The following is a 25,072-nucleotide window of genomic DNA, read 5'->3' on the forward strand; positions in this document are numbered from 1 at the left end:
CTCAGTGTTATAGATTGTCATACAGAATCATGTATGATCAAACCACCTCAGAGACGTCAAAACAATATTGTGTAACCCTCAGCCCAGACTTTTTACCATGGGACTAAAATAATATCTACAATGTCCTCATCTTAGCTTAACCTTCAGACACCCAGAGTCTCCTCACATAAAGTATGCAAAGTGTGAAGGACTTACAAAGGCCTCTTAGGTTTATTACCATAAATGCATAATTTTTCAACAACAGTCTCTCAGTATGTTCCAACTTCCCCAACCAGTCTGTGGCTGTCAGCCCATTCACAAATATGATCAATTTTTAAAATCAAAATACAAAAAATCCCAATACAGCTAAGAAGTGTAGTTTTTAGCAAACAGTACTGAAATCAGAGTAAACAGTTTATTTTTTAGGGAATTATTTTCAACATGGGATGTTGTATAGTGAGTATTATAGGCACCATGATGAAGTATGTGATATTGACTTAAAATAAACATATGCCCATGTTCATTGTGATAAAGAAACATGTCACCCAATAGTTTTTGGACAACAATGAATTAGAATGTACAACTAATGAGATTTTTACTTCTGTTGTGCAATGTGTACATGTATTTAATCTGTTTATTTCATTAGACAAAAATCACAGTACTGACACCAAAGTGAAACAATACTTCTCAAAATTCGCCATTTCTGTCCGTTTGTGCAACAATTTCAAACAAAGTGCCATATACAAATGGTCATTTAGGGGGTTAATAGTACATAGCGTATAAAGTCTAATTTTGGATTCTTCATTCACTGGAGGTATGTGAGAAAAACACGTTTTTGGTTTTTTTTTTAAATTCATTGTAGACTGTGGCTTAGAAGATATGAAGAAACGAAAAGAGTTGTATTAAAATATGTCAGAAAAATGTTTATTTATAGTATGCAAAAAAAATGTCATGCTTTACTATGTCACAGAAAATGTCATAAAAAAATGAGGTCAAACAAAGTAATAGTATAATATCTCATGAATGTCATAGTATATGTAATTGCAGAAAATGTCATAAAATACTCATAGATATTATGAATATAAAAATGTAATGAAAAAGTCATAGCATAGTATATCAACCAGAATAGCATAAATAAGTCGTAGTATAGTATATTCGCCTAATAGCGTGAAAGAGTATATTACAGTATGTTGTCCAAAATTGCCTAAAGAAGTCATGATATAGGATGTCATCCAAAACAGCATAAAAATCACAGTTTAGTATGTATAAAAAGTCACACTACATTATGTCATCCAGGTATGTCGGCCAAAATCAGATGAAAAAAGTCATAATTTAGCAGGTCGTCCAATTTAGTGTGTCATCAAAATTATCACAAAAAAAGTTATAGTATAGTATATTGCATGTTGCTAAAAGATCATCAAAAACATCATAGTATAGTATGTTGCTTAAAAATCATCAAAAAAGTCATAGCATTGTATGTCAATCAAAACTAACAACCGATGCAACAACCTATGTGAATGAATATGTAAGCGTCTAAGCGTGTTTCCTCTAACATTACATGAGCCATATAACAAAACAAACTATCATAAGCTTCTGAAAAATAAGGAAGTTATGTCAAATTTGAGTGTTTGATCACTGGTGCTTCATTTGAATGCTTGTTTTCAGTTTCACGAGTGTCAACCTGTTCTCATTCTGAACTCGTCAAATAGCGCTGCTCTGTCAGTACTTTCATCGTATGAGTGTGATGCCAAAAGTCTACTTTCAGATGACGACGTTATCAGACAGAACGGGTGGCATTGTTATCATAAGCTGGCAGACAGCTGGATGGCAGCAGGTGAGACCACATGTAACACTCAAAGGCGGTGTCAGCTGACAACGTGGCGGGACAAAACACTGAAACGCTGAAGGACAGCTTCAGGTAATGATGCTGCTGGTAACCACAAAACAAAAGGAGTGAAGGGGTTCACTCCCATGAAGATGTGTGTGTGTGTGTGTGTGATTGTTTTTCTACACTTTACCATGTGCATTTTTTTGCTACATCTAACCATTTGTGAATTGTTGTATAAAATAAGGACCATGCTGCTTCATCCCACCATGTGCATTTGTTGACATCAACGTAACGGCATCTCGGAGCGTAAACAGCTGACACAGGATACCGAAAACATCATAGCTTGATGCGGAGGGTCCTGTCAGAGTGGCACCATGTGATGATTACAGAGTTTCTGACACAACTAACATCATATTTCTGTACGTTAAATTGTAGAGATAAAAAGAAAATGATGGTGACTGGTATGCTTTTGAACAATATATATACCTAAATACACTATACAAAAATGTCACGGTGTCATAGTGAATCCATAATGGTACGGTGTTGCCTCAAGGCAACATTTGCATTTAAACACGTTTCCATTACTTAATTAGCAAATAAAGTACATTAGACTATTAGATATTACGCTTTGGTCAATTGTTATTGTTAATCAATTTTTCCCAGACTGAAAAAGGCCAGGAAATGATGTTTTCAGACATTTATTGTGGAGGGAAATCACTGAGCTGATCCTTGCAAAAAAGAGATTCGGCATGGCCTCCAGAGAGTCATATGAAAAATGTATACACTACTTCTCCTTTTAAAGGTTTTGCATCATAACTGGAGATGTATTGTATAAGTGTAAAAGGCCAAAAATGGGTATGTTGTACAGGTCACATCGTACCATGGAAATGTTTTTTCCAATTTTTCGACATTCTATACTATCAACTGTCTTAACATGCTATACTATGTGGTTTTCAGCTGTTTTTGGGAAATGTCATATTTTGACATTTTTTACCATACTATAGCCTTGCCTTTTCGGTCATTTTTTCACCAAGCAGCATTATGGTGTTTTTGGCCGTTTTTGCAATATTCTATGCTATGGAGTGTCTCGGCATGCTATTTTATGGTGTTTTGAGGTATTTTCAGCTGTTTTTGAGACATGTCATGTTTTGACATTTTTTGCCATACTATAGCCTTGTCTTTTCGGTCATTTTTTCAACATGCATTGTAATGGTGTTTTTGGCCGTTTTTGCAACTTTCTTTGCTGGCATGTATTGGCACGCTATTTTGTGCTGTTTTGGGGTGTTTTCAGCTGTTTTGGGGACATGTCATATTTTGTCCTTTTTTGCCATACTATAGCCTTGCCTTTTCGGTCATTTTTTCAACATGCATTATTATGGTGTTTTTGGCCGTTTTTGCAATTTTCTATGATATGGCATGTCTACGTACGCTATTTTATGCTGTTTTGAGGTACTTTCAGCTGTTTTTGAGACATGTCATGTTTTGACATTTTTTGCCATACTATAGCCTTGCCTTTTCGGTCATTTTTTCAACATGCATTATGGTGTTTTTGGACGTTTTTGCAACTTTCTTTGCTATGGCGTGTCCTGGAACGCTATTTTATGCTGTTTTGAGGTGTTTTCAGCTGTTTTGGGGGTATGTCAGATTTTGACACTTTTTGCCATACTATAGCCTTGCCTTTTTGGTCATTTTTTCAACATGCAGAATTATGGTGTTTTTGGCCATTTTTGCAACATTCAGTGCTCTGGCATGTATTGGCATGCTATTTTATGCTGTTTTGAGGTGTTTTCAGCTGTTTTTGGGACATGTCATATTTTGACACTTTTTCCCATACTATAGCCTTGCCTTTTTGGTCATTTTTTCAACATGCATTATTTTGATGTTTTTGGCCGTTTTTGCAACTTTCTTTGCTATGGCCTGTATTGGCACGCTATTTTGTGCTGTTTTGAGGTATTTTCAGCACTTTTTTGAGAGATGTAATATTTTGACATTTTTTGCCATACTATAGCCTTGCCTTTTCGATCATTTTTTCAACTTGCAGTATTATGGTGTTTTTGGCCATTTTTGCAACATTCAGTGCTCTGGCATGTATTGGCATGCTATTTTATGCTGTTTTGAGGTGTTTTCAGCTGTTTTTGAGAGATGTCATGTTTTGACACTTTTTGCCATACTATAGCCTTGCCTTTTTGGTCATTTTTTCAACATACATTATTATGGTGTTTTTGGCCGTTTTTGCAACTTTCTTTGCTATGGCCTGTATTGGCACGCTATTTTGTGCTGTTTTGAGGTGTTTTCAGCTGTTTTTGAGAGATGTCATGTTTTGACACTTTTTGCCATACTATAGCCTTGCCTTTTTGGTCATTTTTTCAACATACATTATTATGGTGTTTTTGGCCGTTTTTGCAACTTTCTTTGCTATGGCCTGTATTGGCACGCTATTTTGTGCTGTTTTGAGGTGTTTACAGCTGTTTTTTGGACATGTCATATTTTGACATTTTTTGCCATACTATAGCCTTGCCTTTTCGATCATTTTTTCAACATACATTATTATGTTGTTTTTTTGGCAGTCTTTGCAAAGTTTTATGCTATGGCGTATCTTGGAATGCTATTTTATGTTGTTTTGAGGTGTTTTCAGCACTTTTTTGGACATGTCATATTTTGACATTTTTTGCCATACTATAGCCTTGCCTTTTTGGTCATTTTTTCACCATGCAGCATTATGGTGTTTTTGGCCGTTTTTACAATATTCTATACTATGGCATGTCTTGGCAAGCTATTTTATGGTGTTTTGAGGTACTTTCAGCTGTTTTTGAGACATGTCATGTTTTGACATTTGTTGCCATACTATAGCCTTGCCTTTTCGGTCATTTTTTCAACATGCATTGTTATGGTGTTTTTGGCCGTTTTTGCAACTTTCTTTGCTATGGCGTGTCCTGGAACGCTATTTTATGCTGTTTTGAGGTGTTTTCAGCTGTTTTTGGGACATGTCATATTTTGACACTTTTTGCCATACTATAGCCTTGCCTTTTTGGTCATTTTTTCAACATACATTATTATGGTGTTTTTGGCCGTTTTTGCAACTTTCTTTGCTATGGCCTGTATTGGCACGCTATTTTGTGCTGTTTTGAGGTGTTTACAGCTGTTTTTTGGACATGTCATATTTTGACATTTTTTGCCATACTATAGCCTTGCCTTTTCGATCATTTTTTCAACATACATTATTATGTTGTTTTTTTGGCAGTCTTTGCAAAGTTTTATGCTATGGCGTATCTTGGAATGCTATTTTATGTTGTTTTGAGGTGTTTTCAGCACTTTTTTGGACATGTCATATTTTGACATTTTTTGCCATACTATAGCCTTGCCTTTTTGGTCATTTTTTCACCATGCAGCATTATGGTGTTTTTGGCCGTTTTTGCAATATTCTATACTATGGCATGTCTTGGCAAGCTATTTTATGGTGTTTTGAGGTACTTTCAGCTGTTTTTGAGACATGTCATGTTTTGACATTTGTTGCCATACTATAGCCTTGCCTTTTCGGTCATTTTTTCAACATACATTATTATGGTGTTTTTGGCCATTTTTGCAACATTCAGTGCTCTGGCTTGTATAGGCACGCTATTTTATGCTGTTTTGAGGTGTTTTCAGCTGTTTTTGGGACATGTCATATTTTGAAATTTTTTGCCATACTATAGCCTTGCCTTTTCTGTCATTTTTTCAACATACATTAATATGAGATTTTTGGCCGTTTTTGCAACATTTTATGCTATGGCGTGTCTTGGCACGCTATATTATGCTGTTTTGAGGTATTTTCAGCTTTTTTTGAGAGATGTAATATTTTGACATTTTTTGCCATACTATAGCCTTACCTTTTCGATCATTTTTTCAACATGCAGTATTATGGTGTTTTTGGCCATTTTTGCAACATTCAGTGCTCTGGCATGTATTGGCATGCTATTTTATGCTGTTTTGAGGTGTTTTCAGCTGTTTTTGAGAGATGTAATATTTTGACACTTTTTGCCATACTATAGCCTTGCCTTTTCGGTCATTTTTTCAACATGCATTATTATGGTGTTTTTGGACGTTTTTGCAACTTTCTCTGCTATGGCGTGTCCTGGAACGCTATTTTATGCTGTTTTGAGGTGTTTTCAGCTGTTTTTGGGGTATGTCATATTTTGACACTTTTTGCCATACTATAGCCTTGCCTTTTTGGTCATTTTTTCAACATGCATTATTATGGTGTTTTTGGCCGTTTTTGCAACTTTCTTTGCTATGGCCTGTATTGGCATGCTATTTTATGCTGTTTTGAGGTGTTTTCAGCTGTTTTTGGGGTATGTCATATTTTGACACTTTTTGCCATACTATAGCCTTGCCTTTTTGGTCATTTTTTCAACATGCATTATTATGGTGTTTTTGGACCTTTTTGCAACTTTCTTTGCTATGGCGTTTCCTGGAACGCTATTTTATGCTGTTTTGAGGTGTTTACAGCTGTTTTTGGGGTATGTCATATTTTGACACTTTTTGCCATACTATAGCCTTGCCTTTTTGGTCATTTTTTCAACATGCATTATTATGGTGTTTTTGGCCGTTTTTGCAACTTTCTTTGCTATGGCCTGTATTGGCATGCTATTTTATGCTGTTTTGAGGTGTTTTCAGCTGTTTTTGAGAGATGTAATATTTTGACTTTTTTGCCATACTATAGCCTTGCCTTTTTGGTCATTTTTTCACCATGCAGCATTATGGTGTTTTTGGCCGTTTTTGCAATATTCTATACTATGGCATGTCTTGGCAAGCTATTTTATGGTGTTTTGAGGTACTTTCAGCTGTTTTTGAGACATGTCATGTTTTGACATTTGTTGCCATACTATAGCCTTGCCTTTTCGGTCATTTTTTCAACATACATTATTATGGTGTTTTTGGCCATTTTTGCAACATTCAGTGCTCTGGCTTGTATAGGCACGTTATTTTATGCTGTTTTGAGGTGTTTTCAGCTGTTTTTGGGACATGTCATATTTTGAAATTTTTTGCCATACTATAGCCTTGCCTTTTCTGTCATTTTTTCAACATACATTAATATGAGATTTTTGGCCGTTTTTGCAACATTTTATGCTATGGCGTGTCTTGGCACGCTATATTATGCTGTTTTGAGGTATTTTCAGCTTTTTTTGAGAGATGTAATATTTTGACATTTTTTGCCATACTATAGCCTTACCTTTTCGATCATTTTTTCAACATGCAGTATTATGGTGTTTTTGGCCATTTTTGCAACATTCAGTGCTCTGGCATGTATTGGCACGCTATTTTATGCTGTTTTGAGGTGTTTTCAGCTGTTTTTGAGAGATGTAATATTTTGACACTTTTTGCCATACTATAGCCTTGCCTTTTCGGTCATTTTTTCAACATGCATTATTATGGTGTTTTTGGCCGTTTTTGCAACTTTCTTTGCTATGGCCTGTATTGGCATGCTATTTTGTGCTGTTTTGAGGTGTTTTCAGCTGTTTTTTGGACATGTCATATTTTGACATTTTTTGCCATACTATAGCCTTGCCTTTTCGGTCATTTTTTCAACATGCATTATGATGGTGTTTTTGGCCGTTTTTGCAATTTTCTTTGCTATGGCATGTCTACGTACGCTATTTTATGCTGTTTTGAGGTGTTTACAGCTGTTTTTTGGACATGTCATATTTTGACATTTTTTGCCATACTATAGCCTTGCCTTTTCGGTCATTTTTTCAACATGCATTATGATGGTGTTTTTGGCCGTTTTTGCAATTTTCTTTGCTATGGCATGTATTGGCACGCTATTTTATGGTGTTTTGAGGTACTTTCAGCTGTTTTTGAGACTTGTCATGTTTTGACATTTTTTGCCATACTATAGCCTTGCCTTTTCGGTCATTTTTTCAACATGCATTATTATGGTGTTTTTGGCTATTTTTGCAACATTCAATACTCTGGCATGTATTGGCATGCTATTTTATGCTGTTTTGAGGTGTTTTCAGCTGTTTTTGAGAGATGTAATATTTTGACATTTTTTGCCATACTATAGCCTTACCTTTTCGGTCATTTTTTCAACATGCATTATTATGGTGTTTTTGGCAGTCTTTGCAAAGTTTTATGCTATGGCGTGTCTTGGAATGCTATTTTATGCTGTTTTGAGGTGTTTTCAGGACTTTTTTGGACATGTCATATTTTGACATTTTTTGCCATACTATAGCCTTGCCTTTTCGGTCATTTTTTCAACATGCATTGTTAAGGTGTTTTTAGCCGTTTTTCTAACTTTCTTTGCTATGGCTTGTATTGGCACGCTATTTTATGCTGTTTTGGGGTACTTTCAGCTGTTTTTGAGAGGTGTAATATTTTGACTTTTTTGCCATACTATAGCCTTGCCTTTTCGGTCATTTTTTCAACATGCATTGTTATGGTGTTTTTGGCCGTTTTTGCAACATTCAGTGCTCTGGCATGTATTGGCATGCTGTTTTATGCGTTTTTGAAGTACTTTCAGCTATTTTTGAGACTTGTCATGTTTTGACATTTTTTGCCATACTATAGCCTTGCCTTTTCGGTCATTTTTTCAACATGCATTATTATGGTGTTTTTGGCCGTTTTTGCAACTTTCTTTGCTATGGCCTGTATTGGCACGCTATTTTGTGCTGTTTTGAGGTGTTTACAGCTGTTTTTTGGACATGTCATATTTTGACATTTTTTGCCATACTATAGCCTTACCTTTTCGGTCATTTTTTCAACATGCATTATTATGGTGTTTTTGGCAGTCTTTGCAAAGTTTTATGCTATGGCGTGTCTTGGAATGCTATTTTATGCTGTTTTGAGGTGTTTTCAGCACTTTTTTGGACATGTCATATTTTGACATTTTTTGCCATACTATAGCCTTGCCTTTTCGGTCATTTTTTCAACATGCATTATTATGGTGTTTTTGGCCGTTTTTGCAATTTTCTATGCTATGGCATGTCTACGTACGCTATTTTATGCTGTTTTGAGGTACTTTCAGCTGTTTTTGAGACATGTCATGTTTTGACATTTTTTGCCATACTATAGCCTTACCTTTTCGGTCATTTTTTCAACATGCGTTATTATGGTGTTTTTGGCCGTTTTTGCAACATTCAGTGCTCTGGCATGTATTGGCATGCTATTTTATGCGTTTTTGAGATGTTTTCAGCTGTTTTTGGGGTATGTCATATTTTGACATTATTTGCCATACTATAGCCTTGCCTTTTCGTTTTTTTCAACATACATTGTTATGGTGTTTTTGGCCGTTTTTGCAACATTCAGTGCTCTGGCATGTATTGGCATGCTATTTTATGCTGTTTTGAGGTGTTTTCAGCTGTTTTTGAGAGATGTAATATTTTGACACTTTTTGCCATACTATAGCCTTGCCTTTTCGGTCATTTTTTCAACATGCATTGTTATGGTGTTTTTGGCCGTTTTTGCAATTTTCTTTGCTATGGCTTGTATTGGAATGCTATTTTATGCTGTTTTGAGGTATTTTCAGCAGTTTTTGGGACATGTCATATTTTGACATTTTTTGCCATACTATAGCCTTGCCTTTTCGGTCATTTTTCAACATGCATTATTATGGTGTTTTTGGCCGTTTTGCAACTTTTCTTTGCTATGGCATGTATTGGCACGCTATTTTATGCTGTTTTGAGGTGTTTTCAGCTGTTTTTGGGACATGTCATATTTTGACATTTTTTGCCATACTATAGCCTTGCCTTTTCGGTCATTTTTTCAACATGCATTATTATGGTGTTTTTGGCCGTTTTTGCAACATTTTATGCTATGGCGTGTCTTGGCACGCTATTTTATGATGATTTGAGGTGTTTTCAGCTGTTTTTCGGACATGTAATATTTTGACTTTTTTGCCATACTATAGCCTTGCCTTTTCGGTCATTTTTTCAACATACATTGTTATGGTGTTTTTGGCCGTTTTTGCAACTTTCTTTGCTATGGCCTGTATTGGCATGCTATTTTATGCTGTTTTGAGGTATTTTCAGCAGTTTTTGGGACATGTCATATTTTGACATTTTTTGCCATACTATAGCCTTGCCTTTTCGGTCATTTTTTCAACATGCATTATTATGGTGTTTTTGGCCATTTTTGCAACTTTCTTTGCTATGGCGTGTCCTGGAACGCTATTTTATGCTGTTTTGAGGTGTTTTCAGCTGTTTTTGGGACATGTCATATTTTGACACTTTTTGCCATACTATAGCCTTGCCTTTTTGGTCATTTTTTCAACATGCATTATTATGGTGTTTTTGGCCGTTTTTGCAACTTTCTTTGCTATGGCCTGTATTGGCACGCTATTTTGTGCTGTTTTGAGGTATTTTCAGCACTTTTTTGAGAGATGTAATATTTTGACATTTTTTGCCATACTATAGCCTTGCCTTTTCGATCATTTTTTCAACTTGCAGTATTATGGTGTTTTTGGCCATTTTTGCAACATTCAGTGCTCTGGCATGTATTGGCATGCTATTTTATGCTGTTTTGAGGTGTTTTCAGCTGTTTTTGAGAGATGTAATATTTTGACTTTTTTGCCATACTATAGCCTTGCCTTTTCGGTCATTTTTTCAACATGCATTATTATGGTGTTTTTGGCCGTTTTTGCAACATACTATGATGTGGCATGTCTTGGCACGCTATTGTATGCTGTTTTGAGGTGTTTTCAGCTGTTTTTGAGACATGTCATATTTTGCCAATTTTTGCCATACTATAGCCTTGCCTTTTGGTCATTTTTCAACATGCATTATTATGGTGTTTTTGGCCGTTTTTGCAACTTTCTTTGCTATGGCGTGTCCTGGAACGCTATTTTATGCTGTTTTGAGGTGTTTTCAGCTGTTTTTGGGACATGTCATATTTTGACACTTTTTGCCATACTATAGCCTTGCCTTTTTGGTCATTTTTTCAACATACATTATTATGGTGTTTTTGGCCGTTTTTGCAACTTTCTTTGCTATGGCCTGTATTGGCATGCTATTTTATGCTGTTTTGAGGTGTTTTCAGCTGTTTTTGAGAGATGTAATATTTTGACTTTTTTGCCATACTATAGCCTTGCCTTTTCGATCATTTTTTCAACTTGCAGTATTATGGTGTTTTTGGCCATTTTTGCAACATTCAGTGCTCTGGCATGTATTGGCATGCTATTTTATGCTGTTTTGAGGTGTTTTCAGCTGTTTTTGGGACATGTCATATTTTGACACTTTTTGCCATACTATAGCCTTGCCTTTTCGGTCATTTTTTCAACATGCATTATTATGGTGTTTTTGGCCGTTTTTGCAACTTTCTTTGCTATGGCGTGTCCTGGAACGCTATTTTATGCTGTTTTGAGGTGTTTTCAGCTGTTTTTGGGGTATGTCATATTTTGACACTTTTTGCCATACTATAGCCTCGCCTTTTTGGTCATTTTTTCAACATGCATTATTATGGTGTTTTTGGCCATTTTTGCAACATTCAGTGCTCTGGCATGTATTGGCATGCTACTTTATGCTGTTTTGAGATGTTTTCAGCTGTTTTTGAGAGATGTAATATTTTGACATTTTTTGCCATACTATAGCCTTGCCTTTTCGGTCATTTTTTCAACATGCATTATTATGGTGTTTTTGGCCGTTTTTGCAACATTCAGTGCTCTGGCATGTATTGGCATGCTATTTTATGCTGTTTTGAGGTGTTTTCAGCTGTTTTTGGGACATGTCATATTTTGACACTTTTTGCCATACTATAGCCTTGCCTTTTCGGTCATTTTTTCAACATGCATTATTATGGTGTTTTTGGCCGTTTTTGCAACTTTCTTTGCTATGGCGTGTCCTGGAACGCTATTTTATGCTGTTTTGAGGTGTTTTCAGCTGTTTTTGGGGTATGTCATATTTTGACACTTTTTGCCATACTATAGCCTTGCCTTTTTGGTCATTTTTTCAACATGCATTATTATGGTGTTTTTGGCCGTTTTTGCAACTTTCTTTGCTATGGCCTGTATTGGCATGCTATTTTATGCTGTTTTGAGGTGTTTTCAGCTGTTTTTGAGAGATGTAATATTTTGACTTTTTTGCCATACTATAGCCTTGCCTTTTCGGTCATTTTTCAACATGCATTATTATGGTGTTTTTGGCCATTTTGCAAAGTTTTAGTGCTATGGCATGTCTTGGAATGCTATTTTATGCTGTTTTGAGGTGTTTTCAGCTGTTTTTGGACATGTAATATTTTGACTTTTTTGCCATACTATAGCCTTGCCTTTTCGGTCATTTTTTCAACATGCAGCATTATGGTGTTTTTGGCCGTTTTTGCAATATTCTATACTATGGCATGTCTTGGCAAGCTATTTTATGGTGTTTTGAGGTACTTTCAGCTGTTTTTGAGACATGTCATGTTTTGACATTTGTTGCCATACTATAGCCTTGCCTTTTCGGTCATTTTTTCAACATACATTATTATGGTGTTTTTGGCCATTTTTGCAACATTCAGTGCTCTGGCTTGTATTGGCACGCTATTTTATGCTGTTTTGAGGTGTTTTCAGCTGTTTTTGGGACATGTCATATTTTGAAATTTTTTGCCATACTATAGCCTTGCCTTTTCTGTCATTTTTTCAACATATATTAATATGAGATTTTTGGCCGTTTTTGCAACATTTTATGCTATGGCGTGTCTTGAACGCTATTTTATGCTGTTTTGAGGTATTTTCAGCTTTTTTTGAGAGATGTAATATTTTGACATTTTTTGCCATACTATAGCCTTACCTTTTCGATCATTTTTTCAACATGCAGTATTATGGTGTTTTTGGCCATTTTTGCAACATTCAGTGCTCTGGCATGTATTGGCATGCTATTTTATGCTGTTTTGAGGTGTTTTCAGCTGTTTTTGAGAGATGTAATATTTTGACACTTTTTGCCATACTATAGCCTTGCCTTTTCAGTCATTTTTTCAACATGCATTATTATGGTGTTTTTGGACGTTTTTGCAACTTTCTCTGCTATGGCGTGTCCTGGAATGCTATTTTATGCTGTTTTGAGGTGTTTTCAGCTGTTTTTGGGGTATGTCATATTTTGACACTTTTTGCCATACTATAGCCTTGCCTTTTTGGTCATTTTTTCAACATGCATTATTATGGTGTTTTTGGACCTTTTTGCAACTTTCTTTGCTATGGCGTGTCCTGGAACGCTATTTTATGCTGTTTTGAGGTGTTTTCAGCTGTTTTGGGGGTATGTCATATTTTGACACTTTTTGCCATACTATAGCCTTGCCTTTTTGGTCATTTTTTCAACATGCAGAATTATGGTGTTTTTGGCCATTTTTGCAACATTCAGTGCTCTGGCATGTATTGGCATGCTATTTTATGCTGTTTTGAGGTGTTTTCAGCTGTTTTTGGGACATGTCATATTTTGACACTTTTTCCCATACTATAGCCTTGCCTTTTTGGTCATTTTTTCAACATGCATTATTTTGATGTTTTTGGCCGTTTTTGCAACTTTCTTTGCTATGGCCTGTATTGGCACGCTATTTTGTGCTGTTTTGAGGTATTTTCAGCACTTTTTTGAGAGATGTAATATTTTGACATTTTTTGCCATACTATAGCCTTGCCTTTTCGATCATTTTTTCAACTTGCAGTATTATGGTGTTTTTGGCCATTTTTGCAACATTCAGTGCTCTGGCATGTATTGGCATGCTATTTTATGCTGTTTTGAGGTGTTTTCAGCTGTTTTTGAGAGATGTAATATTTTGACATTTTTGCCATACTATAGCCTTGCCTTTTCGGTCATTTTTTCAACATGCATTGTTATGGTGTTTTTGGCCGTTTTTGCAACATTCTATGGTTTGGCGTATGTCGACATGCTATTTTAAGCTGTTTGAAGGTGTGTTCAGCTGTTTTTGGGACATGTCATATTTTGACACTTTTTGCCATACTATAGCCTTGCCTTTTTGGTCATTTTTTCAACATGCATTGTTATGGTGTTTTTGGCCGTTTTTGCAACTTTCTTTGCTATGGCGTGTCCTGGAACGCTATTTTATGCTGTTTTGAGGTGTTTTCAGCTGTTTTTGGGACATGTCATATTTTGACACTTTTTGCCATACTATAGCCTTGCCTTTTTGGTCATTTTTTCAACATACATTATTATGGTGTTTTTGGCCGTTTTTGCAACTTTCTTTGCTATGGCCTGTATTGGCACGCTATTTTGTGCTGTTTTGAGGTGTTTACAGCTGTTTTTTGGACATGTCATATTTTGACATTTTTTGCCATACTATAGCCTTGCCTTTTCGATCATTTTTTCAACATACATTATTATGGTGTTTTTGGCAGTCTTTGCAAAGTTTTATGCTATGGCGTATCTTGGAATGCTATTTTATGTTGTTTTGAGGTGTTTTCAGCACTTTTTTGGACATGTCATATTTTGACATTTTTTGCCATACTATAGCCTTGCCTTTTCTGTCATTTTTTCAACATACATTAATATGAGATTTTTGGCCGTTTTTGCAACATTTTATGCTATGGCCTGTATTGGCATGCTATTTTATGCTGTTTTGAGGTGTTTTCAGCTGTTTTTGAGAGATGTAATATTTTGACTTTTTTGCCATACTATAGCCTTGCCTTTTCGATCATTTTTTCAACTTGCAGTATTATGGTGTTTTTGGCCATTTTTGCAACATTCAGTGCTCTGGCATGTATTGGCATGCTATTTTATGCTGTTTTGAGGTGTTTTCAGCTGTTTTTGAGAGATGTAATATTTTGACATTTTTGCCATACTATAGCCTTGCCTTTTCGGTCATTTTTTCAACATGCAGCATTATGGTGTTTTTGGCCGTTTTTGCAATATTCTATACTATGGCATGTCTTGGCAAGCTATTTTATGGTGTTTTGAGGTACTTTCAGCTGTTTTTGAGACATGTCATGTTTTGACATTTGTTGCCATACTATAGCCTTGCCTTTTCGGTCATTTTTTCAACATACATTATTATGGTGTTTTTGGCCATTTTTGCAACATTCAGTGCTCTGGCTTGTATAGGCACGCTATTTTATGCTGTTTTGAGGTGTTTTCAGCTGTTTTGGGAGATGTAATTTTTTGACATTTTTTGCCATACTATAGCCTTGCCTTTTCTGTCATTTTTCAACATACATTATTATGAGATTTTTGGCCGTTTTTGCAACATTTTATGCTATGGCGTGTCTTGGCACGCTATTTTATGCGTTTTTGAGGTGTTTTCAGCTGTTTTTGAGAGATGTAATATTTTGACATTTTTTGCCATACTATAGCCTTGCCTTTTCGATCATTTTTTCAACATGCAGTATTATGGTGTTTTTGGCCGTTTTTGCAACATTCAGTGCTCTGGCATGTATTGGCATGCTATTTTATGCTGTTTTGAGGTGTTTTCAGCTGTTTTTGAGAGATGTAATATTTTGACACTTTTTGCCATACTATAGCCTTGCCTTTTCAGTCATTTTTTCAACATGCATTATTATGGTGTTTTTGGCCATTTTTGCAACTTTCTTTGCTATGGCATGTCCTGGAACGCTATTTTATGCTGTTTTGAGGTGTTTTCAGCTGTTTTTGAGAGATGTAATATTTTGACTTTTTTGCCATACTATAGCCTTGCCTTTTCGATCATTTTTTCAACTTGCAGTATTATGGTGTTTTTGGCCATTTTTGCAACATTCAGTGCTCTGGCATGTATTGGCATGCTATTTTATGCTGTTTTGAGGTGTTTTCAGCTGTTTTTAAGAGATGTAATATTTTGACTTTTTTGCCATACTATAGCCTTGCCTTTTCGGTCATTTTTCAACATGCATTATTATGGTGTTTTTGGCAGTTTTGCAACATTCTATGCTATGGCGTATGTTGGAACGCTATTTTATGCTGTTTTGAGGTTTTTTCAGCTTTTTTTGGGACATGTCATATTTTGACACTTTTTGCCATACTATAGCCTTGCCTTTTCGGTCATTTTTTCAACATGCATTATTATGGTGTTTTGGCCGTTTTGCAACTTTCTTTGCTATGGCGTGTCCTGGAACGCTATTTTATGCTGTTTTGAGGTGTTTTCAGCTGTTTTTGGGACATGTCATATTTTGACACTTTTTGCCATACTATAGCCTTGCCTTTTTGGTCATTTTTTCAACATACATTATTATGGTGTTTTTGGACGTTTTTGCAACTTTCTCTGCTATGGCGTGTATTGGCACGCTATTTTGTGCTGTTTTGAGGTGTTTACAGCTGTTTTTTGGACATGTCATATTTTGATATTTTTTGCCATACTATAGCCTTGCCTTTTCGATCATTTTTTCAACATACATTATTATGGTGTTTTTGGCTGTTTTTGCAACATTCAGTGCTCTGGCATGTATTGGCGTGCTATTTTATGCTGTTTTGAGGTGTTTTCAGCTGTTTTTGGGACATGTCATATTTTGACACTTTTTGCCATAGTATAGCCTTGCCTTTTCGGTCATTTTTTCAACATGCATTATTATGGTGTTTTTGGCCGTTTTTGTAACTTTCTCTGCTATGGCGTGTCCTGGAACGCTATTTTATGCTGTTTTGAGGTGTTTTCAGCTGTTTTTGGGGTATGTCATATTTTGACACTTTTTGCCATACTATAGCCTTGCCTTTTTGGTCATTTTTTCAACATGCATTATTATGGTGTTTTTGGACGTTTTTGCAACTTTCTTTGCTATGGCCTGTATTGGCATGCTATTTTATGCTGTTTTGAGGTGTTTTCAGCTGTTTTTGAGAGATGTAATATTTTGACTTTTTTGCCATACTATAGCCTTGCCTTTTCGATCATTTTTTCAACTTGCAGTATTATGGTGTTTTTGGCCATTTTTGCAACATTCAGTGCTCTGGCATGTATTGGCATGCTATTTTATGCTGTTTTGAGGTGTTTTCAGCTGTTTTTGGGACATGTCATATTTTGACACTTTTTGCCATACTATAGCCTTGCCTTTTTGGTCATTTTTTCAACATACATTATTATGGTGTTTTTGGCCATTTTTGCAACATTCAGTGCTCTGGCTTGTATTGGCACGCTATTTTATGCTGTTTGAAGGTGTTTTAAGCTTTTTTTGAGAGATGTAATATTTTGACATTTTTTGCTTTACTATAGCCTTGCCTTTTTGGTCATTTTTTCAACATACATTATTATGGTGTTTTTGGCCGTTTTTGCAACATTCAGTGCTCTGGCATGTATTGGCATGCTATTTTATGCTGTTTTGAGGTGTTTTCAGCTGTTTTTGGGACATGTCATATTTTGACACTTTTTGCCATACTATAGCCTTGCCTTTTTGGTCATTTTTTCAACATACATTATTATGGTGTTTTTGGACGTTTTTGCAACTTTCTCTGCTATGGCGTGTCCTGGAACGCTATTTTATGCTGTTTTGAGGTGTTTTCAGCTGTTTTTGGGGTATGTCACATTTTGACACTTTTTGCCATACTATAGCCTTGCCTTTTTGGTCATTTTTTCAACATGCATTATTATGGTGTTTTTGGAAGTTTTTGCAACTTTCTTTGCTATGGCGTGTCCTGGAACGCTATTTTATGCTGTTTTGAGGTGTTTTCAGCTGTTTTTGGGGTATGTCATATTTTGACACTTTTTGCCATACTATAGCCTTGCCTTTTTGGTCATTTTTTCAACATGCATTATTATGGTGTTTTTGGCCATTTTTGCAACATTCAGTGCTCTGGCATGTATTGGCATGCTATTTTATGCTGTTTTGAGGTGTTTTCAGCTGTTTTTGAGAGATGTAATATTTTGACTTTTTTGCCATACTATAGCCTTGCCTTTTCGATCATTTTTTCAACATGCATTGTTATGGTGTTTTTGGCCGTTTTTGCAACATTCTATGGTTTGGCATGTATTGGCATGCTATTTTAAGCTGTTTGAAGGTGTTTTCAGCTGTTTTTTGGACATGTCATATATTGACATTTTTTGCCATACTATAGCCTTGCCTTGTCGGTCATTTTTTCAACATGCATTATTATGGTGTTTTTGGCAGTCTTTGCAAAGTTTTATGCTATGGCGTATCTTGGAATGCTATTTTATGTTGTTTTGAGGTGTTTTCAGCACTTTTTTGGACATGTCATATTTTGACATTTTTTGCCATTCTATAGCCTTGCCTTTTTTGTCATTTTTTCACCATGCAGCATTATGGTGTTTTTGGCCGTTTTTGCAATATTCTATACTATGGCGTGTCTTGGCACGCTATTTTATGCTGTTTTGAGGTATTTTAAGCTTTTTTTGAGAGATGTAATATTTTGACATTTTTTGCTTTACTATAGCCTTGCCTTTTTGGTCATTTTTTCAACATACATTATTATGGTGTTTTTGGCCGTTTTTGCAACATTCAGTGCTCTGGCATGTATTGGCGTGCTATTTTATGCGTTTTTGAGGTGTTTTCAGCTGTTTTTGAGAGATGTAATATTTTGACATTTTTTGCCATACTATAGCCTTGCCTTTTCGATCATTTTTTCAACATGCATTATTATGGTGTTTTTGGACGTTTTTGCAACTTTCTTTGCTATGGCGTGTCCTGGAATGCTATTTTATGCTGTTTTGAGGTGTTTTCAGCTGTTTTTGGGACATGTCATATTTTGACACTTTTTGCCATACTATAGCCTTGCCTTTTTGGTCATTTTTTCAACATACATTATTATGGTGTTTTTGGACGTTTTTGCAACTTTCTTTGCTATGGCTTGTATTGGCACGCTATTTTGTGCTGTTTTGAGGTGTTTACAGCTGTTTTTTGGACATGTCATATTTTGACATTTTTTGCCATACTATAGCCTTGCCTTTTCGATCATTTTTTCAACATGCATTATTATGGTGTTTTTGGAAGTTTTTGCAACTTTCTTTGCTATGGCGTGTCCTGGAACGCTATTTTATGCTGTTTTGAGGTGTTTTCAGCTGTTTTTGGGGTATGTCATATTTTGACACTTTTTCCCATACTATAGCCTTGCCTTTTTGGTCATTTTTTCAACATGCATTATTATGGTGTTTTTGGACCTTTTTGCAACTTTCTTTGCTATGGCCTGTATTGGCACGCTATTTTGTGCTGTTTTGAGGTATTTTCAGCACTTTTTTGAGAGATGTAATATTTTGACATTTTTTGCCATACTATAGTCTTGCCTTTTCGATCATTTCTTCAACTTGCAGTATTATGGTGTTTTTGGCCATTTTTGCAACATTCAGTACTCTGGCATGTATTGGCATGCTATTTTATGCTGTTTTGAGGTGTTTTCAGCTGTTTTTGAGAGATGTAATATTTTGACTTTTTTGCCATACTATAGCCTTGCCTTTTCGGTCATTTTTTCAACATGCATTGTTATGGTGTTTTTGGCCGTTTTTGCAACATTCTATGGTTTGGCGTATGTCGACACGCTATTTTAAGCTGTTTGAAGGTGTTTTCAGCTGTTTTTGGGACATGTCATATTTTGACACTTTTTGCCATACTATAGCCTTGCCTTTTCGGTCATTTTTTCAACATGCATTATTATGGTGTTTTTGGCAGTCTTTGCAAAGTTTTATGCTATGGCGTATCTTGGAATGCTATTTTATGTTGTTTTGAGGTGTTTTCAGCACTTTTTTGGACATGTCATATTTTGACATTTTTTGCCATACTATAGCCTTGCCTTTTCGATCATTTTTTCAACTTGCAGTATTATGGTGTTTTTGGCCATTTTTGCAACATTCAGTGCTCTGGCATGTATTGGCATGCTATTTTATGCTGTTTTGAGGTGTTTTCAGCTGTTTTTGGGACATGTCATATTTTGACACTTTTTGCCATACTATAGCCTTGCCTTTTTGGTCATTTTTTCAACATACATTATTATGGTGTTTTTGGCCATTTTTGCAACATTCAGTGCTCTGGCTTGTATTGGCACGCTATTTTATGCTGTTTGAAGGTGTTTTCAGCTTTTTTTGAGAGATGTAATATTTTGACATTTTTTGCTTTACTATAGCCTTGCCTTTTTGGTCATTTTTTCAACATACATTATTATGGTGTTTTTGGCCATTTTTGCAACATTCAGTGCTCTGGCATGTATTGGCATGCTATTTTATGCTGTTTTGAGGTGTTTTCAGCTGTTTTTGGGACATGTCATATTTTGACACTTTTTGCCATACTATAGCCTTGTCTTTTTGGTCATTTTTTCAACATACATTATTATGGTGTTTTTGGCCGTTTTTGCAACTTTCTTTGCTATGGCCTGTATTGGCACGCTATTTTGTGCTGTTTTGAGGTGTTTACAGCTGTTTTTTGGACATGTCATATTTTGACATTTTTTGCCATACTATAGCCTTGCCTTTTCGATCATTTTTTCAACATGCATTATTATGGTGTTTTTGGAAGTTTTTGCAACTTTCTTTGCTATGGCCTGTCCTGGAACGCTATTTTATGCTGTTTTGAGGTGTTTTCAGCTGTTTTTGGGGTATGTCATATTTTGACACTTTTTCCCATACTATAGCCTTGCCTTTTTGGTCATTTTTTCAACATGCATTATTATGGTGTTTTTGGACCTTTTTGCAACTTTCTTTGCTATGGCCTGTATTGGCACGCTATTTTGTGCTGTTTTGAGGTATTTTCAGCACTTTTTTGAGAGATGTAATATTTTGACATTTTTTGCCATACTATAGCCTTGCCTTTTCGATCATTTCTTCAACTTGCAGTATTATGGTGTTTTTGGCCATTTTTGCAACATTCAGTGCTCTGGCATGTATTGGCATGCTATTTTATGCTGTTTTGAGGTGTTTTCAGCTGTTTTTGAGAGATGTAATATTTTGACTTTTTTGCCATACTATAGCCTTGCCTTTTCGGTCATTTTTTCAACATGCATTGTTATGGTGTTTTTGGCCGTTTTTGCAACATTCTATGGTTTGGCGTATGTCGACACGCTATTTTAAGCTGTTTGAAGGTGTTTTCAGCTGTTTTTGGGACATGTCATATTTTGACACTTTTTGCCATACTATAGCCTTGCCTTTTCGGTCATTTTTTCAACATGCATTATTATGGTGTTTTTGGCAGTCTTTGCAAAGTTTTATGCTATGGCGTATCTTGGAATGCTATTTTATGTTGTTTTGAGGTGTTTTCAGCACTTTTTTGGACATGTCATATTTTGACATTTTTTGCCATACTATAGCCTTGCCTTTTTTGTCATTTTTTCACCATGCAGCATTATGGTGTTTTTGGCCGTTTTTGCAATATTCTATACTATGGCGTGTCTTGGCACGCTATTTTATGCTGTTTTGAGGTATTTTCAGCTTTTTTTGAGAGATGTAATATTTTGACATTTTTTGCTTTACCATAGCCTTGCCTTTTTGGTCATTTTTTCAACATACATTATTATGGTGTTTTTGGCCGTTTTTGCAACATTCAGTGCTCTGGCATGTATTGGCATGCTATTTTATGCTGTTTTGAGGTGTTTTCAGCTGTTTTTGGGACATGTCATATTTTGACACTTTTTGCCATACTATAGCCTTGCCTTTTCGGTCATTTTTTCAACATGCATTATTATGGTGTTTTTGGACGTTTTTGCAACTTTCTCTGCTATGGCGTGTCCTGGAACGCTATTTTATGCTGTTTTGAGGTGTTTTCAGCTGTTTTTGGGGTATGTCATATTTTGACACTTTTTGCCATACTATAGCCTTGCCTTTTTGGTCATTTTTTCAACATGCATTATTATGGTGTTTTTGGAAGTTTTTGCAACTTTCTTTGCTATGGCGTGTCCTGGAACGCTATTTTATGCTGTTTTGAGGTGTTTTCAGCTGTTTTTGGGACATGTCATATTTTGACACTTTTTGCCATACTATAGCCTTGCCTTTTCGGTCATTTTTTCAACATACATTATTATGGTGTTTTTGGACGTTTTTGCAATATTCTATACTATGGCATGTCTTGGCAAGCTATTTTATGGTGTTTTGAGGTACTTTCAGCTGTTTTTGAGACATGTCATGTTTTGACATTTGTTGCCATACTATAGCCTTGCCTTTTCGGTCATTTTTTCAACATGCATTATTATGGTGTTTTTGGCCATTTTTGCAACATTCAGTGCTCTGGCTTGTATTGGCACGCTATTTTATGCTGTTTGAAGGCTTTTTCAGCTGTTTTTGGGACATGTCATATTTTGAAATTTTTTGCCATATTATAGCCTTGCCTTTTCTGTCATTTTTTCAACATGCATTATTATGGCGTTTTTGGACGTTTTTGCAACTTTCTTTGCTATGGCGTGTCCTGGAACGCTATTTTATGCTGTTTTGAGGTGTTTTCAGCTGTTTTTGGGGTATGTCTTATTTTGACACTTTTTGCCATACTATAGCCTTGCCTTTTTGGTCATTTTTTCAACATGCATTATTATGGTGTTTTTGGCCGTTTTTGCAACTTTCTTTGCTATGGCCTGTATTGCCACACCATTTTGTGCTGTTTTGAGGTGTTTACAGTTGTTTTTTAGACATGTCATGTTTTGACATTTTTTGCCTTACTATAGCCTTGCCTTTTCGGTCATTTTTTCAACATGCATTATTATGGTGTTTTTGGCCGTTTTTGCAACATTCAATGCTCTGGCATGTATTGGCGTGCTATTTGATGGTGTTTTGAGGTACTTTCAGCTGTTTTTGAGACATGTCATGTTTTTGACATTTTTGCCATACTATAGCCTTGCCTTTTTGGTCATTTTTTCAACATGCATTATTATGGTGTTTTTGGCCGTTTTTGCAACTTTCTTTGCTATGGCCTGTATTGGCACACTATTTTGTGCTGTTTTGAGGTGTTTTCAGCTGTTTTTGGGGTATGTCTTATTTTGACATTTTTTGCCATACTATAGCCTTGCCTTTTCGGTCATTTTTTCAACATACATTATTATGGTGTTTTTGGCCGTTTTTGCAACATTCAATGCTCTGGCATGTATTGGCGTGCTATTTGATGGTGTTTTGAGGTACTTTCAGCTGTTTTTGAGACATGTCATGTTTTTGACATTTTTGCCATACTATAGCCTTGCCTTTTTGGTCATTTTTTCAACATGCAGTATTATGGTGTTTTTGGCCATTTTTGCAACATTCAGTGCTCTGGCATGTATTGGCACGCTATTTTGTGCTGTTTTGAGGTGTTTTCAGCTGTTTTTGAGAGATGTAACATTTTGACTTTTTTGCCATACTATAGCCTTGCCTTTTCGGTCATTTTTTCAACATGCATTGTTATGGTGTTTTTGGCCGTTTTTGCAACATTCTATGGTTTGGCGTATGTCGACACGCTATTTTAAGCTGTTTGAAGGTGTTTTCAGCTGTTTTTGGGACATGTCATATTTTGACACTTTTTGCCATACTATAGCCTTGCCTTTTCGGTCATTTTTTCAACATGCATTATTATGGTGTTTTTGGCCGTTTTTGCAACTTTCTTTGCTATGGCGTGTCCTGGAACGCTATTTTATGCTGTTTTGAGGTGTTTTCAGCTGTTTTTGGGGTATGTCTTATTTTGACACTTTTTGCCATACTATAGCCTTGCCTTTTTGGTCATTTTTTCAACATGCATTATTATGGTGTTTTTGGCCGTTTTTGCAACTTTCTTTGCTATGGCCTGTATTGGCACACTATTTTGTGCTGTTTTGAGGTGTTTACAGTTGTTTTTTAGACATGTCATGTTTTGACATTTTTTGCCATACTATAGCCTTGCCTTTTCGGTCATTTTTTCACCATGCAGTATTATGGTGTTTTTGGCCGTTTTTGCAATATTCTATACTATGGCATGTATTGGCACGCTATTTTATGATGTTTTGAGGTACTTTCAGCTGTTTTTGAGACATGTCATGTTTTGACATTTTTTGCCATACTATAGCCTTGCCTTTTTGGTCATTTTTTCAACTTGCAGTATTATGGTGTTTTTGGCCATTTTTGCAACATTCAGTGCTCTGGCATGTATTGGCATGCTATTTTGTGCTGTTTTGAGGTGTTTTCAGCTGTTTTTGAGAGATGTAATATTTTGACTTTTTTGCCATACTATAGCCTTGCCTTTTCGGTCATTTTTTCAACATGCATTATTATGGTGTTTTTGGCCGTTTTTGCAACATTCTATGGTTTGGCGTATGTCGACACGCTATTTTAAGCTGTTTGAAGGTGTTTTCAGCTGTTTTTGGGACATGTCATATTTTGACACTTTTTGCCATACTATAGCCTTGCCTTTTCGGTCATTTTTTCAACATGCATTATTATGGTGTTTTTGGCCGTTTTTGCAACTTTCTTTGCTATGGCCTGTATTGGCACACTATTTTGTGCTGTTTTGAGGTGTTTACAGTTGTTTTTTAGACATGTCATGTTTTGACATTTTTTGCCATACTATAGCCTTGCCTTTTCGGTCATTTTTTCAACATACATTATTATGGTGTTTTTGGCCGTTTTTGCAACATTCAATGCTCTGGCATGTATTGGCGTGCTATTTGATGGTGTTTTGAGGTACTTTCAGCTGTTTTTGAGACATGTCATGTTTTTGACATTTTTGCCATACTATAGCCTTGCCTTTTTGGTCATTTTTTCAACATGCAGTATTATGGTGTTTTTGGCCATTTTTGCAACATTCAGTGCTCTGGCATGTATTGGCATGCTATTTTGTGCTGTTTTGAGGTATTTTCAGCTGTTTTTGAGAGATGTAATATTTTGATATTTTTTGCCATACTATAGCCTTGCCTTTTCGTTTTTTTCAACATACATTGTTATGGTGTTTTTGGCCGTTTTTGCAACATTCTATGGTTTGGCGTATGTCGACATGCTATTTTAAGCTGTTTTAAGGTGTTTTCAGCTGTTTTTGGGGTATGTCATATTTTGACACTTTTTGCCATACTATAGCCTTGCCTTTTTGGTCATTTTTTCAACATGCATTATTATGGTGTTTTTGGCCGTTTTTGCAACTTTCTTTGCTATGGCCTGTATTGGCACGCTATTTTTTTGCTGTTTTGAGGTGTTTACAGCTGTTTTTTGGACATGTCATATTTTGACATTTTTTGCCATACTATACCTTTGCCTTTTTGGTCATTTTTTCACCATGCAGTATTATGGTGTTTTTGGCCGTTTTTGCAATATTCTATACTATGGCATGTATTGGCACGCTATTTTATGATGTTTTGAGGTACTTTCAGCTGTTTTTGAGACATGTCATGTTTTGACATTTTTTGCCATACTATAGCCTTGCCTTTTTGGTCATTTTTTCAACATACATTATTATGAGATTTTTGGCCGTTTTTGCAACATTTTATGCTATGGCGTGTCTTGGCACGCTATTTTATGCTGTTTTGAGGTATT

General features: G+C 35.7%; 1 protein-coding gene across 1 annotated transcript in view; it reads right to left on the minus strand.

Annotated features, from left to right (window-relative positions):
* The window catches only part of LOC121945878 (ankyrin repeat and IBR domain-containing protein 1-like), a 76,914-nt gene that overhangs the window by 3,792 nt on the left and 48,050 nt on the right, over positions 1 to 25,072 (minus strand). The gene's annotated exons all lie outside the window — the stretch shown is intronic.

Source organism: Plectropomus leopardus, chromosome 11 (assembly GCF_026936395.1).
Source record: "Plectropomus leopardus strain MGB_pleo_1.0 chromosome 11, ASM2693639v1, whole genome shotgun sequence".
Taxonomy (NCBI): Eukaryota; Metazoa; Chordata; class Actinopteri; order Perciformes; family Serranidae; genus Plectropomus; species Plectropomus leopardus.